The following is an 18,185-nucleotide window of genomic DNA, read 5'->3' as shown; positions in this document are numbered from 1 at the left end:
CTTGTTTGCCTGAAAGAGCAGGGAGTAAAACTGGTACTTGTACCTGACCCTTACAATGTTTGCTTTCCATCCTAGTTAGAGCAGATATGTCATATTGATTTCTCTTGTTTCCTCTGTTCATGTTGTAATTTTTTTGTTGTTGTTTGCTTGTTTTTTTTGCCAGTCCTAGGCCTTGGACTCAGGGCCTGAGCACTGTTCCTGGCTTCTTTTTACTCAAGGCTAGCATTCTACCACTTGAGCCACAGTGCCCACTTCGGCTTTTTCTGTGTATGTGGTGCTGAGGACTTGAACCCAGGGCTTCATGCATGGAAGGTGAGCACTTTACCACTAAGCCACATTCCCAGCCCTGTAATTTCGTGTTTTTTTTTAAATGAAGATAAGGTTCACAGTTTTGTTTTAATTTAAGTAATATAGAGACCAATGATGTCAGCAGTTAACTCTTTACATAGGAATAAATAATAATACATAAACAATCTATTTCTTTCTTTCTTTCTTTTTTTTTTTTTTGGCCAGTCCTGGGCCTTGGACTCAGGGCCTGAGCACCATCCCTGGCTTCTTCCTGCTCAAGGCTAGCACTCTGCCACCTGAGCCACAGTGCCCCTTCTGGCCGTTTCCATCTATGTGGTGCTGGGGAATCGAACAGAGAGCTTCATGTGTAGGAGGCAAGCACTCTTGCCCCTAGGCCATATTCCCAGCCCCAACAATCTATTACTTGACATAAAATTCTTGCTTTGAGCTACCAGGAAAAGGTAAGAGAGATATTTAAACAAATAGATAAAATTAGCCATTTGGCCCAGATTGCAGCTTTTTTTTCTGCCTGCATGAATAAAAATCATCCTCCAATTTATATAAGCATTTGATTTTTCTTACATGCTAATTTTCTTAATGTACCATGGTAGAGAGCTACCGATTTGCAAATTGTATAGGTAAATTGAAGTAAGCCAGGTGACTTTATTTCACTGTATCATCTTACTGGTGCAGAAGTGCCCAAAGGGAGCAATTATCAGGTGACTGTCTCATTACACAATCTGAGTTAACTGGCAGCCTGGTGCAAAGGTGTCCCCCCCACCCCCCAGTTTCTTTTCCATCTTCCTTTCTTTTCTAATTTTTAAGTAGCAAACTATTGATTTTTATATTTACTTCAACAGTACTGAAAATTTACTAACACATATGTGGGGAAAACTTGAGCTTTTTAAAAAATTAATCTAGAAGCCATAAACTTGATGTGGGTACTATGCAGAAAAGGAGGCATGTGTATACTTGGTTTGGGTTTGAATTGCCTCTGAGAATTACATGAGAATCTTTAACTCTGTTTAATTGGCTAACTTCCTGTGTGTTCATTTTCCCAGGTATTACAAATTATACTAATATGTGTCTTATGAACCCCAAATGGGTGTGTACTGTAACCACAGTTCAAAGTAAACATTGTGTATTCTTTTGGAAACCCAAACTAATTATAATATGGCTAAAACACCATTTCAATAAAATAGAAATTTTAGAACAGTGTAGCAATTGCTTTTAGGGACTTCCAGTAGAGAGAGGAGGACAAATAATGTCAGTTAACAAAACACCTTTCTTTATTAAAGCATTCCAGTATTAAACTTAGTAATTGATGCTATTTTAAGTGCTTAGATGTGTTACATAGTAAATTATCCGAGAAGCCACATATTGAAGGATTGAATCTTGGAGTTTTTATTAGCAGTCTGCAGGCAGCCAGTTGCTACAGAGGCCTGCAGCCCCTAAATACACTTAACACTATCAGCAAACAGGCCAGAGAGAGAAGAAAGAACAAAAACAATACCAACAAACCAATCCAGCTCCAATGGAGAGCTAGAGATTAGTCAGGAGCCAGGACATGGGACTTGAACATGGAGACATAGGGTCAGGTCAGGGGTCAGGGTCACAGGAAGCTCCCAGTCCCAGGCACTTGACTGACAGGTTCAGTAACCTATAGGCCAAGTGCCTACCCCTGTCTCTAGGGATTCAGGAACACCTATCACCTGGGGATGAGACTTCCTTTCCTCTAGGAATTCAGGCACATCCATCAAGATAAGATGCAAGGTAGTGCAACTCGCCATTTGGTGAATGGTGGTGCTAGCCAGATCTGATCATGTTATAGCTCAGTTTGCTTTGTTCTTGTATTTTTGTGGTGCTAGTGATGGAACCTAGGATTGTACATGTTTGGCAAGTGCTGTCTTGCTGAACTGTACCCCTGAGCCCCAGATGTTATGTTATTATTATTCACTTACTTATATGTATAGACATTATACTCCTTATATTTTTGAAGTAATAACTTGGAAACTTGTAAGCAAGTAGAAGTTTGACCTGTCTTTTTATCCCAGCACTTACATGCTGCTTCTCTTGAGTTTGAGGGAAGTAGCTTAGAAGAACTTGTAGAAAAAAGCAGTTAGAGAGTGAACTGAGGAGGACAGCTTTTGAATAGAAAGAGACAGTGTCATTTGAAGTTCAGTCTATACGCTGGTGACAGTATGTATGTGTGTTTGTATGTATGCATGTATTTTTGAATTTAGGGCCTTTAAACTTGCTAGTCAAGCACTTTACCACTTTAGCCATACCCAGCTCCCCTCATTAGCTTATTTTTTTATCTGGGCTGGCTCCCAACATGATCCTCCTTACCTCTATTTCCCAAGTAACTGGGATTATAGGTATATGTAACCATACTTAATTTTTTTTTTTTTTTTGAGGCAGAGTCTAACTAACTTTTGCTCAGGCTGGCCTCCAGCCTTGATCCTCGTACTTCTGCCTAGTATCTCCTGAAAACTTAAATTAGGGAAAATAATCAGCAGCTTTTGTATGATTTTTGAAAGATACTGGATATGACTCCACTAGAAATGCTTTTTTTTTTTTTTTTTTGGCCAGTCCTGGGCCTTGGACTCAGGGCCTGAGCACTGTCCCTGGCTTCTTCCCGCTCAAGGCTAGCACTCTGCCACGTGAGCCACAGCGCCGCTTCTGGCCGTTTTTTCTGTATATGTGGTGCTGGGGAATCGAACCTAGGGCCTCGTGTATCCGAGGCAGGCACTCTTGCCAGTAGGCTATATCCCCAGCCCTAGAAATGCTTTTTGATTAAAATTCTGTTTTTGAAAAAAGAAAGATACAAATTCTAGCATGCTTTCCAGATGTGTTTTTACTTTATATTTTAGCACATTAATGGAGGGCCTTGCCTGTTTAGCTCCTTCCCTTAAGTATCACACTGATACTATGTTTATTGTAGGGTGCTGGAAAAGCTTAAAGGGAAAAAAAAGTTTAGTCTGCAACTCAGAGATTACCACAGATAACATTTTGATATGTTGTTTACAAGGCTTTTTACCTAGTATATGGGTGTGAGTGTGTTTGTAATATTAGAGTTAGGGTCATGATCCACTGTACTTGCAGCTTTGTATCCTGTTTCCCTTCATAATGTTACAGCGTAACGGGTACATTTGGGCCATTTGTTTTGAGGGCTTTTACATTCTGATAAGCCTAGAGTTCTACCTGAAAGGAATTACAGAGTTAGGAGGCACTTTAGAATCTAGTGTGTCTTGTTTTATTTAAAAAAAAGAAAGAAAGAAAGACGAAGGGAAAATTGAGAACTAGAGAAGCTAAGAGATTTGTTCACTGCCATAAAGAACTGACTGATGGTCTAACCAAAAACCCTTGTTGTTTTTCTGCTTTATCAGAATACTTGTCCAATGAAATGTCCTTTAAAAAATGGATGTAGTATTCTTTAAAAAGCATAAGAAAGGCTGGGAATATGGCCTAATGGCAAGAGTGATTGCCTCTTATACATGAGGCCCTGGGTTCGATTCCCCAGCACCACATATATGGAACACAGCCAGAAGTGGCGCTATGGCTCAAGTGGCAGAGTGCTAGCCTTGAGCAAAAAGAAGCCAGGGACAGTGTTCAGGCCCTGAGTCCAAGCCCCAGGGCTGGCCAAAAATAAATGAATGAATGAATGAATGAATGAATTTTTTTAAAAGCATAAGAAAACAAAAAACCAAAATCTTTATAAATGAAACTAGGAGTAATGCATCTGGAAAAAGCCTAAACAGATATTTAAAATATGTTGTTGGTTGTTTTGTACATGCAGTAACTCTGTTTTCTGGTTTCATGTTCCAAGTGACAAGGTTTTACGTGAAGAATAAACTGGTGTTCCATGTTAAATGTACTTTTGTGGTTACTTTGAGTATATTATGCACCACCTTTACTTTAAAAAAAAAGGAATCCTGTAAGCTTCAGAAATTTAAAAGAATTGTACACTGATATGTCTGCAAACTGTTCTTCAGATTAGCATTTTGTAACTTTTTCTTTTATCTGTTTTGAGGCTCCTTCTACAGAAAGTAGGCTGAGGTTGAGTTTCAATTAAATTTTAGACTTCCAATGTTAAGACATTTCTGCATACTACATCAACTCACTGTTCTGTGTAATAAGTTTTGCAAACTCTCCAGCTCAAGTAGGAGCTGCAAGTTTTAAATCTTGTGACTATTTTGGAGTGCTATTTATTCTCTTAATACTTAAAACAAAATTCAGTGTGAACTAAATGTGTAACTGAAACATGTACCAGTCAAAACTAAGCTTCCGGCAGAATAGAAATATTCCATTCTGCAAAGTTTTCTCTTTGTGGCATATAGTGCAGGTTGGGAATTAAAGGAACACTTTCAAAATAATCCTAAAATCTGGTTTCACAATTCTGTGATAGCACAATTCAAGTTATTACATTGTTGAAGCTAAATGTTTACTATTTTTTCCTTTTAATAAATTACCCTAATATAATCACATGAGCTGATGATGTTGTGATTTGTGTCATCCACCTTGCTGCTGTGTATTTCTGAGTACCAAATAATTCCTTTGCTAAACTCATTTTCAGTAAATGAGCCATTGTTTCCTAAAGGGTAATGCTTATATGTATTTATAGTACAAGACCCTAAGAAATAAATTCTCAAGTCTGAAATATTACCGATTGGAAACTATCAGAATCATCATTCTGTATATATTCCACCACAGTGCATATGTTGTGTTTGCTCCCTAGGCTACAAATATGAGATATCAGGCTTACTAGAAATCGACTGACAGGAAGCCTTTAAAAGTGAAGTGTTTTGGTTTAGATGCAAAAAAAAGTATGGTTCTTTTGCCAACCCAGCTATTAATTTTATAATGTGAATGCCTGGAATGCAGTAGAGTTCACACTGAAATGGCTATGATATGTAAAGAGATATATAAGCCATAGTTACTGCATTTTTTGGATGCAGTTAATCAGCTAATATCTGCAGGTCAGTGTTTAAAGTGCTCCAGCAGGAAAGACACTAACATAAAAACACTGCAATGTTGAACTGGGTAGATGCTTGAAGTCTAGTTATCAACATGTATTAGCATGCCTCTATGGGTAGACCAACAATAACTCTTTTTGTTTGTTTGTTTGTTTGTTTTTTTGCCAGCCCTGGGCCTTGAACTCAGAGCCTGAGCACTGTCCCTGGCTTCTTTTTGGTCAAGACTAGCACTCTGCCACTTGAGCCACAGCACCACTTCTGGCCATTTTCTACATATGTGGTGCTGAGGAATCGAACCTAGGGCTTCATGTATATGAGGCAAGCACTCTTGCCACTAGGCCATATTCCCAGCACCAGTAACTGTTTTTTATAGTTTGATTTTATTTTCCTCTTAAATGTTCATTCTCTGAAGACAAATCAGTTTCTCTGTTTGTTGTAATGTTAATGAAAACAAAAGCTATAACTACCCTGTCACATTCTCTACCCACTGAGCCACTGAAAATGCTGAGTATCAGCAGCGCAGGTCAGGTCTCATTTGCTTCTTCAGAGCCTAGCACAGTTTCAGGCTGGATAATGCTTGTTGTGGTTGGGTTTAAATCCACTGCCAAGTGCACATGTGATAGTGGTTCTCAAAGACAAGTACTGTCACTTGCATATTGCAAGATCCCTACTTCTTCAGGCAGTAGAGAAATTTTAATGAGGAAACACTAAAAAGTGGTATTTAGGTAGGTCCAGGATGGTAGTTTTGTTTGCTTGTATTTATAATTTTTTTTTAGTTAGAGCCTGAATCTAAAACAAATTAACCAATTGTATCTCTAGAAAAAGCCTTTTTTTCTTTTTTTTTCCTCTCTTTTTGGTCAGTCCTGGGCCTTGGACTCAGGGCCTGAGCACTGTCCCTGGCTTCCTTTTGCTCAAGGCTAGCACTCTGCCACTTGAGCCACAGCACCACTTCTGGCCGTTTTTCTGTATATGTGGTGCTGGGGAATTGAACCCAGGGCCTCATGTAGAGGAGGCAAGCTCTCTTGCCACTAGGCCATATTCCCAGCCCTAGAAAAAGCCATTTCTTAAAAAGAAAGTCTTTTGTTTTATGTAGGAATGCTTTCTGTAATTTATATAAAGGAGGTTCTTAAATTGTTTTAGAAGTACATCCTTTTCAGTAAAGTTCTGTGATCTAATGTCAGAAAAAACAATGAGAGAGCCAGTTAATAGAAACTGTGCCTAAAGACTTATCTAATAAATCAAAACATACCAAAGCAGTGTGATGGTAGTGTAGAAACAGAAAGAATAGCTTATTTTACTGTTATGCTATGTTTCGCAATCAGTGTGTAAAATTCCAGAAAACCTGACCGTCTTTCCTGAGCAGTATGAATCTGTTTGTACCTTAGTTGGGATATTCAGCTAGCAATGGTGAGGAAGAAGTTAGTATCAAACACATTATATAAAAATTAACCCAAGTAAATTAAAGATTTAAATTATAAAAACCCAAAACATCATTTGTCTGAAAAAATTTAATATGTGTATTTAATAAAATGCACCAGAAACAAAACCCAGAAGAAGAAAAAAAAATATTGAGGAAAATATTGAAAACCTGAAAAGCAAAATACAAAACTCCAAAATACATGAAAAACAAAAATTAATGTTGTCAATATTAAAGAGCTCTTTAAAATCAGTAAGAAACCTAAAGGTGACATAAAATTGGTAAAAGCCAGAGAATTGAAGAAATATAAAATGTTAAATATAAAAGGTTAAGGAATTCTCACTTTAATAAAAATATGTAGAAATGGATGTGGTCTGGTGGCTCTTGGCTGTAATCCTAGCTACTTGGGAGGTGGAGATTGGGAGAATTGTTGTTTGAGGCCAGCCCTGGCCAAAGTTCACAAGACACCACCTCAACCAATAGTTGGGCCAGGTAGCTTGTGCTTATCATTCCAGCTATATGGGAGGCTGAAATTGGGAGTGGTTTTAGGTTAGGCTGGGCAAAAAAGTTCAGTAGAGTCCATCTCAACAGAAAAGGCTAGGTGCATTTCTGTGTACCTGTCTTCCTAGCTATGGCAGGAAGCTTAAATAGGAGGATCTCAGCTTAGGCAGGAACCCAGACCCTGTTGTTGCAACCTGCTGTGACAAAGCAACACAATGTGACCACACTGTGGAACTGAGATTTGGGAGTACCAGGGGACCTGTAGCCTTCCTCCAGCTTCAGATCCCTAGGTTCCATTAACCAAGGTTCTTATTGGTCTTGTGCTAGGAAGTAAGGCACAAACTTACATGTGGCAACATTTTGTATACTAGTGGTAGGTGACCTTCTTATTCTGGGAAGGAGAGATAAACAGTAAACAAACAGTAAATAGCTTACAATTTGCATAAACCTAAGTCTTTCCTCTGGCTCGCACACTGTTTAGGGTGGAGTTAGCCCACACCCAGGATTGAGTTCCGGTTAAGCCCTGATGGTTGACCTTTCCAGGAAACTCAGTACTCTGAGAGTTCCAGGAGGAGGCCTTCCATCCTCCCAATCCTTTCAGAGTCTCACAGCTTGGATTTTTGGGCTCTCACCCTATCTGAAAAATAACCAGCTGGGAAGTCTGTGAGACTTTTATCTCTAGTTAACCACCAGAAAACCAGAAGCTGTGGCTCAAAGTGGTAGGTAGAGAGCTAGCCTGGAGCAAAAGAGCTCAGGAATAGCATCCGGGCCCTGAGTTCAGGCCCCAAGACTGGCAATAATAATAATAATCAGCACAAGAAAGAATTGTATATGTATGTGCCTAGCAAACTGAAAACCCTGAGTTCAAACTATAGTTCCTCAAACAACAAGAACAACAAAAACTCAAAAAATGCAGAAATGTCACGTTTTCAAACTGCTTATGCACATTTTAAAATAAATTATAACTTAGTAACATTTTAACCTGTTTGATTCACATTTTAAAATAAATTATAACTCACTCAATTGCTGCAGATGTAGTGAATCAACCCCAGTTTTTTGAGGATAGTATAGATGGATGAAGCATGGAATTAAAGGCACACACCCTTTGATTGCATTAATCATTGAGCAAAGATACAAAGATAGTTATAAAAATTTAATTTATAATTTACTGTTGTAATTCTCCCAAGATCAAAAGTAGCCTAAATGTCTATGTATAGTGAATGTCTACAATTTAAAGTATGTTACTCATTTGTTTCAGAAATGTTTATTTTATTTTATTTTTTGGCCAGTCGTGGGGCTTGAACTCAGGGCCTGAGCACTGTCCCTGGCTTCTTTTTATTTTTGCTCAAGGCTACCACTCTACCACTTGAGCCCCAGCGCCACTTCTGGCCTTTCCTATATATATATATGTGGTGCTGAGGAATCGAACCCAGGGCTCCATGCATACGAGGCGAGCACTCTACCACTAGGCCACATTCCCAGCCCTCAGAAATGTTTAGAAGGATGACATTGAGATGGGAATACAGTAGAATTTCACTTTGCATTTTATAATAATAACCCATACTCTAAACAAACTTTGTAAGTTTATTATAAGGAATAACACTAAGAAAAAGAGCAAAGTAAGGGGTGACATTGTTCAAAATGAAATATGAAACAGTAACCTCTTTTTACATCCCTTTATAATAACAATAAAAAATTTTTAAAAAGAATAACAGTAAGGGATACATGATAATGTCTTTAATTTTTATTTTTTCATTTTTTTGTACTGGTACTGCGGCTTGAACTTAGGATCTTTAGCTTTTTTGCTCAAGGCTAGTTATTAATTTAGTGGTTAATTTCCAACACAGGCAGGAAAGTCCATGAGACTCTTAGCTCCAATAAACTACTCAGAAAAAGCTGGAAGTGTTGTTATACAAGTGGTAGAGTATTTGCCTTGAAGAAAAAGAAGCTTAGGGACAGCACCTGGGCCCTGAGTTCAAGCCTCAGAACACACACACACACACACACACACACACACAATGAATCTATGTACTTCAAAGGAACACCCCTCCCCACCCACCCCCTCCCATGAATCTGTGTACTTCAAGGCATGATTGCCTGGTCTATTCAGGCTCCTCACCCTGGATGAAAGGCTAGAATAAAGTAGGTTAAATGTGAAAATGCTTTCTCTCCAGTGAACTTTTTATGGCATCCATGATAGCATAAAAAATATTTGTGGTGTTTTGCCACCATTTATCCAACCATTTTTTTTTGTTTGTTTTGGGTCAGATATAGGGCTTGAACTCAGGTCTTAGGTGCTGTCCCTGAGCTCTTTTGCTCAAGGCTAGTGCTCTACCACTTTGACCACTTTCAGTCTGGGGGTGGTTAGTTGGAGAAAAGAGTCTCAGGGACTTTTCTCCCTGGGCTGGCATTGAGCCGTGATCTTCAGATCTCAACCTCCTGAGTGGCTAGGATTACAGGCCTAAGCTACAAGTGCCCAGCTTTACTCAACCTTTTTGTGTATCTAACTTTTATCTGAGGTTTTGGGGGAGTTTCGTTTTAGGGAAATTGGTACTTGGAATACTTGAATACTTGCACTTACTAGCTGCATCATCGGATAAATAAAAAGAATGTGGTATATGAGAGACATTGTTAGATCAATTTAAAATAAACTTCCAGAGTGACTAGTCATTGAGATTTGGAAGATGAAATAATAGTCTTTCCAATTTCAGTGTTGTAACATTCTATAATTGTATGAAATATATATATATATATATATTTTTTTGGCCAGTCCTGGGCCTTGGACTCAGGGCCTGAGCACTGTCCCTGGCTTCTTCCCGCTCAAGGCTAGCACTCTGCCACTTGAGCCACAGCGCCGCTTCTGGCCATTTTCTGTATATGTGGTGCTGGGGAATTGAACCTAGGGCCTCGTGTATCCGAGGCAGGCACTCTTGCCACTAGGCTATATCCCCAGCCCTGTATGAAATATTTTTATGAAGAGTGTTGGCTAGGAACAAATTTGCAAAAGGCTTTTTTTTTTTTGTAGGTACTATGTTTGAACTTAGAGCCCCATGTCTGAGCTATTATTTTATTTTCCCCACCTTAAAAAGGCATGTTCTAATAAATGATGTAGAATGATCCCAGAGATGTTCTTTCTACTGACTTTTAAGTTAGGAGCCAACAGTGCTAGTGAGGAAAGTAACATTCAGTATCACTGAGTTCCTAACTTGATTGAAAGTTACATGCTATCACATGGTTTATGGAGTCTGAGCTATAAGACATAACTGCATATGTTCTAAATAGCATAGATATGAAGTTCTGATGAGGACCCATGTTCCTTAAGGTAGAAATGCAACTTTTATTTCTTTACAAGTTTTATTTTGTGGTTATAAGGTAGGAGAGACAGTATACTTAAGTAATTGATGAGTCTTAATTTTTCTTTTGCTCTAGTGGGGCACATGTTTAAAGTAGTATGAAGCCAGGTGCTGCTGGTGGCTCAGGTCTGTAATCCTAGCTACTTAGTACGCTGAGATCTGAGGATTGAGTTTCTAAGCCAACCCAGGCAGGGAACACTTCAGTAAACTACTCAGAAAAAGCTGGAAGTGGCATTTCTATCCACAAGATGTTTGTAGAGATAAATTAGTAGAAGTTTTATTCTCTTATAAATTTCAGTTAATAATATAAAACAGCTGAGCACCTGTGGCTCACATGGGTAATCCTACATATTCAGGAGGCTATCTGAGGATCATGGTTCAAAGCCAGCCTGGACAGAAAAGTCTCCATGAGACTCATCTCCAATTAACCACTCAAGAACCCGAATTGGGGCTGTGGCTTAAAGGGGTAGAGCACCAGCCTTCAATAAAAGAACTCAGGGACAGCACTCAGGCCCTGAGTTCAAGCTCCACAACAGACAAAAAAATTGGAACATTCTCTCTCTCTCTCTCTCTCTCTCTCTCTCTCTCTCTCTCTCTCTCTCTCTCTCTCCTCTCTCTGTCTTTCTTTCTCCTATTTGGGGGGTGGTACTGTGGTACTAGAGCTTCAAAACTCAGGACCTCACATTTGCTAGACTAGCAACACTTCCAAGCCTCTAAAGAATCTTTTTTTTTCTTTTGCCCTTTAAATAGTTTAAGTAGCTGTGATTTTTAGTTGTATAGTGAATGCCCAGAGTTAAGATGTCAGAAGCAATCTTCTGAACCTAACTGAGAACTTTAGGACATTTTGTTGATGATATGGACAGTAATGTAGAGGCTTATTAAAATTATAGATTGGTGGAAGCCAGGAAAGATATCTGTGATACAGGAGATGACCAGGTATTCAGATAGGCAGAAATCAACAAGAAGAATCTTAGTGGCAAGATGTGTAAAGATCTGAATTTGGCATCTGTAGAAAGCGAGGCTTTACGCATTAAGGGTACACTGGGAGCAAAATTGATATAGTGTTAAAGCAAGGGAGACAGACCTGAAACATTTTTTTAAGTGCTCAGTCTCTTGAGAATCTACCTAAATTTAAATTCTGTTGCTTATTATTGGAGGCATGATTTTAGACAAGTTGCTTTTTTACAGCTTTATGCCTTAGTTTCCTTTTCTATAGAGATCATAACAGCACCTGTCAGCTAAGGATTAGCTGCTTTTATTATGTATTAGCACTTACCATCATTGTTTCATAGAGAGAAACTGTAAATATAGTACCTAGTCTAATGGATGAGGGCCTGGCACAGTTCTACTTAGAAGAAACATTTACTTGAATATTTGTGAGCAAATTACAATTAAGATGTGTATGCACAGGATTCTTACTGTGGGAAGACACAGATGGGATACCCAGAGCCTCAGTTTCATCTTATTAATTTTTAAGGGGGACATTTTTGTTTTATAGCATTATGTTGTGAATGGTTCCTTTGAAGTTATGAGGCGAATTTTTGCAGTAGGAATGATTAGAGGAGTGATATCAGTTAAATTTCAATGATAATGAAATGGTCAGAGGATAAATGAATAGGACACCTCAAATGGAATTTTATGTACAAAGTCATGAACACCTGAGAGATGATACTGTGTTTGAGGACTTGGAATTAGTTCATTAGAGCTAGAGTGTAGAATGAGGAAGTGATTGTTAAGAAATGAGAATAGCATTTAAACAGAATTAAAGTGGTCAGATTTCCCTTCAAAGGTAGCACAGGCAGTACTATAAAGAGGATAGTTGGAGTAGAGACTGGGCTGTATAGGCAGACTGTAACAGGTCAGTGCTTTCATGTTGTGGATACAGACTTTAATACAAATTGACATTGGTGAGTTAAACACACACCTCCTTATCTCATTACTTGCGCAAGTCCCATCTCTAGAATTTAGAAATTTTAATAGCAATTTATGGTTAATGGTTTGTGATCTTTGCTGAGCCTTCAGTGTTCTCTGGCAATTCTTACACTTGTCTGAACTCAGTTCTTTTCTCTGCTGCTTGCTCAGCTATTTCAGGCCTCCAACACTCTCCTTAATTCCCACTCACTCCACTGCTTCCTTCTACAGAGACTTCATCTCCTGTTTAAGGTTGCAGGAATTGGGTAACTCATCGACAAAAATTATTCTCTTCAAGTTGGGGATTGGGAGAGGACCTTTGGTCCATCTCATTTTTTTAATGTTTTGATTTTTTAAATTAGTTCTATAAAGGAGTTGTTATCCAATAGTTTATGAATACAACGTGTCTTAATGTTACTCCTTTCAGCATTCTCACCCATTCCTCCCAATCACCCCTTTATCTCTTTTTCTCTCAGTTTCAACTTCCGCCTTTCAGAGTGCTATCCCGTTTGCTCAAGGCTTGCCCCTAAATTCAGCCTTCATCTTTTGGAGTACCATTCTAACTTCTTTCTCTTCACTGCCAAGCTGTCTTTAGTCATTGTTTATATTCCTTCTCTTCTCATTTATCAGTGCACAAAGATAGTCACAGTGCTCTGACAGAAGTGAGCAGTGAGCTGTCATGAACCATTAGGACCCGATCCACTGGACACATTTCAGTTCATCTGACCTATGTTGCATGTATAAAAGTTTGTTTGTTTATATTGTAATCAGAAGTTTTAACTTAAAATCTCACCTTTTTAATTTCTGTGCTGGGGTTTCAACTCAAGGCTTTGAGCTCTGATTTGGTTGGCACTCTTACCACTTTAAAGTGATAGATGGAGTGTCTCTAACTTTTCTGTCCTGTCTGGCTTCAAACCTCAACCCTTTCAGTCTTAGCCTCCTGAGTAGTTAGGATTACAGATACCACTGGGACCCATCAAAGTTTTATCTTTGAATTGTATGGAGCCTTCTAAATATATAGTTCTCCTTCTTGTCTAACACTCTATTTTCCAGAAGTTTTGTTTTGTTGTTTTTTTTTGGCCAGTTGTAGGGCTTGAACTCACCTTGTCCTTCAGCCTCTTTATGCTCAAGGCTACCACTTGAGCTACAGTGCCACTTCTGGCTTTTTTAGAGTAGTTTATTGGAGATGAGTCTCATGGGGACTTATTGGCCCAGGCTAGTTTTGAACTGTGATCCTCAGATCTCAGCCTCCTGAGTAGCTAGGATTACAGGTGTGAGCCACCATTGCCCAGCTGTTTTCCTATTAATGTGTCACTAATGCAGCTGCCACTTTAAAAAATTAGTTTTAAAATTATACATGTAATTTATATGCAACAGAGTGTACAATCTTTTTTTCTTTTTCTTTTTTTTTTTGCCAGTCCTGGGGCTTGAACTCAGGGCCTGAACACTGCCACTGGCTTCTTGTTTTGCTCAAGGCTAACATTCTACCACTTGGGCCACTTCCGGCTTTTTTCTATATATGTGGTGCGGAGGAATTGAACCCACGGCTTAATGTACACGAGGCGAGCACTTTACCACTAGGCCATATTCCCAGCCCCAAATCTTTTTTTTTTTAATTAAATTTTATTGACAAGGTTATGTACAGAGGGGGTACAGTTACATAGTAAGGTAGTGAATATATTTTTTGTCTTGTTACACCCTCCCCCATTTTTCTTTCCCTTCCCTAGTTCAGATAAGCATATATACAATATCCAGTATACCAAAATCATATACAGTGACCACAGGGGGCACGCCAAAGGAAATTCACCTAGTACATTAAACATCCTCCTGTTTCTATCTCTTACAGTTTATTTTGCTTAGCCTCATCTTATATAATCATATGGATGTACAAATCTTAAGTATCCATTTTGATCAGTTTTTATATAGGCAGCACCTAGTCAAGCAACAGAACATTTACACATATTTCAGCCAGATTTCAATCAGGATTTCATCATTCCAAGAAGTTCACCTCAGTGAATTCTTCATGCATCCCCCTCCAAATGCACCAGGCAACCATTGCTTTGGTTTTTTTGTCATCTTTGGCTAATGTTTCTTTTTCTTAGACCTTATTAGTAGTGAATCATATTTCAGTGTCTAAATATAGCACAATTTATCTATCTTTGTGTTGCTTCCAGTTTTAGGCTATTCTTATATAAGTCTCTTGGCAAATACTTATTTTCTTTTTTGCCAGTCCTGGGCCATGAACTCAGGGCCTGAGCACTGTCCCTGGCTTCTTTTTGCTCAAGGCTAGCACTCTACCACTTGAGCCACAGCGCCACTTCTGGCTTTTTCTATATATGTTCTATATATGCTGAGGAATCAAACGCAGAGCTTCATGTATGGGAGGCAAGCACTCTACCACTAGGCCATATTCCCAGCCCTGCAAATATTTATTTTCTGGGAATGAATGTGTAGGTATGGACTGGACAACCCAGCAATTCCATACCTACATGTTTATGTATATATATATGTATAATATATATACATACATAAAACCTACATGTTTATGTTTATATATGTGTATATATACATATATATGTACATGTGTATATATAAACACACATATCTGCATTAAAACTGCCAAGTGATTTTTCCAAAGTGGTCCTGCCATTTGCACTACTACCCCAAAGATGAAGTTCTAGTTACCTGTATGATACAAGTTTTTAATGTAGTTTTTATTGTATGAAATGGTGTCTCATTTTACTAATAATTTGCATTTCTGTGGTGATTAATAAAGTTTCTCTCATTTTCTTGTGCTTGTTGGCCATTGATGTCTTTTTAAAATCATTAACAACATGAGTTATACAAAAGGATTTTATTGCTGGTGTCTTTTTTTGTATTGTTTTTGTAGTACTGTGGTTTTGTTTACTAAGTAGGTGCTCTACCACTTGAACCATGCTCCTACCTTGGTATGTTTTTTTTTGGATTTTTTGGAATGTCTATTTAAAGCCAAGCACCAATGGCTCATGCCTGTAATCCTAGCAGTGCAGGAGGCTGAGATCTGAGGATTGTAGTTCAAAGCCAGTCTAGGCAGGAAAGTCAGTGAGACTTTTATCTTCAATTAAACACCAGTGCCCAGGCCCTGAGTTCAAGCCCTACAACTGACAAAAAAATAAAGAAAGAAAGAAAGAAAAAGTTCTATTCCCCCTAAGTCAGATTCCCAGCCTGGGTTTGTGAGGGTTTTTTTTGTTTGTTTTTTGCCAGTCCTAAGGACTGAACTCCGGGCCTGAGCACTGTCCCTGGCTTCTTTTTGCTCAAGGCTAGCACTCTACCACTTGAGCCACAGTGCCACTTCTGGCCATTTTCTATGTATGTGGTGCTGAGGAATCAAACCCAGGGCTTCATGTATACGAGGCAAGCACTCTACTACTAGGCCATATTCCCTGCCCAGGTTTGTGTTTTTGATTGAGGATTCCCCCCCCCCCTCTTTATACTGATAACCTATTTTCACACTTTTGTGTTGAAAAGACATTGACTAGCTTTGATCTGCTGTGGCAAATCATTTATTTCCCTGTGTAAATATAGTATAATTCTAGACTTATTTTCATTGGTTCTTTAGTCTATTGTTAATGCCATGTTTTCTTGATTATTATACTTGAGGGTGCGATTTCCCAGTTTTGTCACTATTGACATTTTGTACTTGGTAATCCTTTGTTATAGGAGGCTAGTCCTATATATTACCAACTGTGTAGCATCCCTGACCTCTACCCTGTAGATGGTATAGCATCTGTTTATGTATTATTTCCCTACACAAGCCAAATGTCCCCAAGGGAACAAAAGTCACCTTTGCTAGTTTCACTGATATGAAACTAACTTGAAAACTGAAAACTTGAAACTGTTTCTCTAAATTTTTTGTTCTCATTTAAAAAGTGTCTTCACTTTTCAAGAAACTTTTTGCTTTCAAATCATTATTGAATTAGTCAATTTCTGTTTAAAAAATCTTCATCAGAAAGGTGTTTAATCTGTAGATCAAATAGAAGAGATACAACCTTTTCTGTAGTCTGCACTTAAGTCTTTAACTTGCTTAGGGGTTTTCATTTTGAAAAAGTGGATACATTTTGCTAAATTCATTGCCACATATTTCACATTGTTCAATATCATTTTAAGTAATATTTTTAATCTTTAATTTTACCTCCTGTCCTGTCCTCAACCTCCCAATCAATTAAAGCTCGTGTGACCGATTACTGTATGATGGTTCCATGAGAAAGAACCTGCAGACTTGGTACGGACTTTGGAACTGGAGCTCTTCAGATTTCTAAGTAATCAAGCTAATTATTTTCAGCTAATGAAAGGTTGCTAGAAGGTTTTGTTGGTGTCTCCTTACCCCTTCCAGTGGCCATTTTGCTCCTCTCCACTGTTCCTCAGGGAGAAAAGGATTTGGACTGTTTTTTCTCCTTATCAAGCATTTGTCTCTTTCCAGAATTTAGTTCATTTATGTTCTTTGAGCCTTGGACTTTTTGTGTCCAGCTACCTAATCATGAGCAAACAGAAACTATGATTTTGTTGTTGACCTAAACTTTTTTAAAGAAAAGTTGCCTATTTCTTTATCTTAAAGTGATTGTTAACTAGTTTTCCTTCTTTCCTATACATTTCAGCTTCTATTTTGTGTGTCTGGTTAAAAAAAAAGTATACTTGTTTCATTTTAATTTGGCAGACTTTTTCAATGAAGCCCATCTGTCTTGAGTAATGTCAGGCTACTGGGAGAACTGATCTCATGTCACTCCACATACACTCAGGTCCCTTTTTTTTTGGGGGGGGGGGTGGGAGGTAGGGGGCAGTCCTGGGCCTTGAACTCAGGGGCCTAAGTGCTGTCCCTGGCTGCTTTTTGCTCAAGGCTAGCACACCACTTGAGCCATAGTGCTACTTCTGGCCTTTTCTATATATATGGTGCAGAGGAATTGAACCCAGGGCTTTATGTATACGAGTGAAGCATTCTACCACTAGGCCATATTCCAGGTTCAGGTCCCTTTTATACAATGTCAAATTATTTGCATATAATCTACATATATCATCATCCTGTGTACTTTATTATTTGTTTTGCTTTCTTATCTCCTAGTTAGCTTTCTTGAGACAGGACCTTTTTACTGTGTAGCCCAGGCTGACCACAGAACTTTGAAGTCCCCTGCCTCAGCCTCCTGAATGCTAGGATTACGGTGTGTGCCACCATGCCCAATTTTCTTTAGACTACATAGAAAGTAAATGCTATGTAAATAATTGCTACATTATCTAGGTGATAATAATGAGATATATTTGTACATGTTTAGTATGTGTGCAAGGTTATTTTGTTTTTGTAATTTTTTTTCCTGAGTCTTTTTAGTCCAGGGGTAGTTGAATTCCCCTCTTGTGGAGTCCATGGGGTGATGAGGGCTAACTGTACTAATATGTTTTCTACCATATTTTTGTATATTCGGTATGCTCTGCATTTTGCAATTTTCCCCTTTGTCTTCTTATGATTTGCTTGAGATTTTTTTTCACACTTATTTGGTTCTGTTAGTTGCCTTAGATCTAACATGCATATTAAAAGTTCACAGATAACAAATACTGTTTATTTTAGAATCCTCCTGGTCCATTTTAATAGTCTCATATTCCCTCATTGTAGTTCTCTGCTGTATTTCTTCATTTTTGTGTCTTCATTCTTCATTGATCTAGTTCTGTAGTTGTTGATGGAGCTGACTCAAAGGTGCCAGTTTCTTTTCTCCA

The 18,185-nt window shown here is 38.4% G+C and overlaps 1 protein-coding gene and 1 long non-coding RNA gene across 3 annotated transcripts in view; one reads left to right on the top strand and one right to left on the bottom strand.

Annotated features, from left to right (window-relative positions):
- The window catches only part of Nlk (nemo like kinase), a 160,905-nt gene that overhangs the window by 15,920 nt on the left and 126,800 nt on the right, over nt 1-18,185 (top strand). The gene's annotated exons all lie outside the window — the stretch shown is intronic.
- Nucleotides 5,240-6,092, bottom strand: LOC125365484. Its single transcript, XR_007213706.1, has 2 exons — nt 5,626-6,092; nt 5,240-5,397 (listed from the first exon to the last, which is right to left on the bottom strand). It is a non-coding gene; the product is annotated as an uncharacterized LOC125365484 (long non-coding RNA).

The sequence above is a fragment of the Perognathus longimembris genome, chromosome 17 (assembly GCF_023159225.1).
Source record: "Perognathus longimembris pacificus isolate PPM17 chromosome 17, ASM2315922v1, whole genome shotgun sequence".
NCBI classification, from domain to species: Eukaryota; Metazoa; Chordata; class Mammalia; order Rodentia; family Heteromyidae; genus Perognathus; species Perognathus longimembris.
The sequence above is the reverse complement of the archived record's forward strand: the minus strand, read 5'-3'. Positions and strand labels throughout refer to the sequence as shown.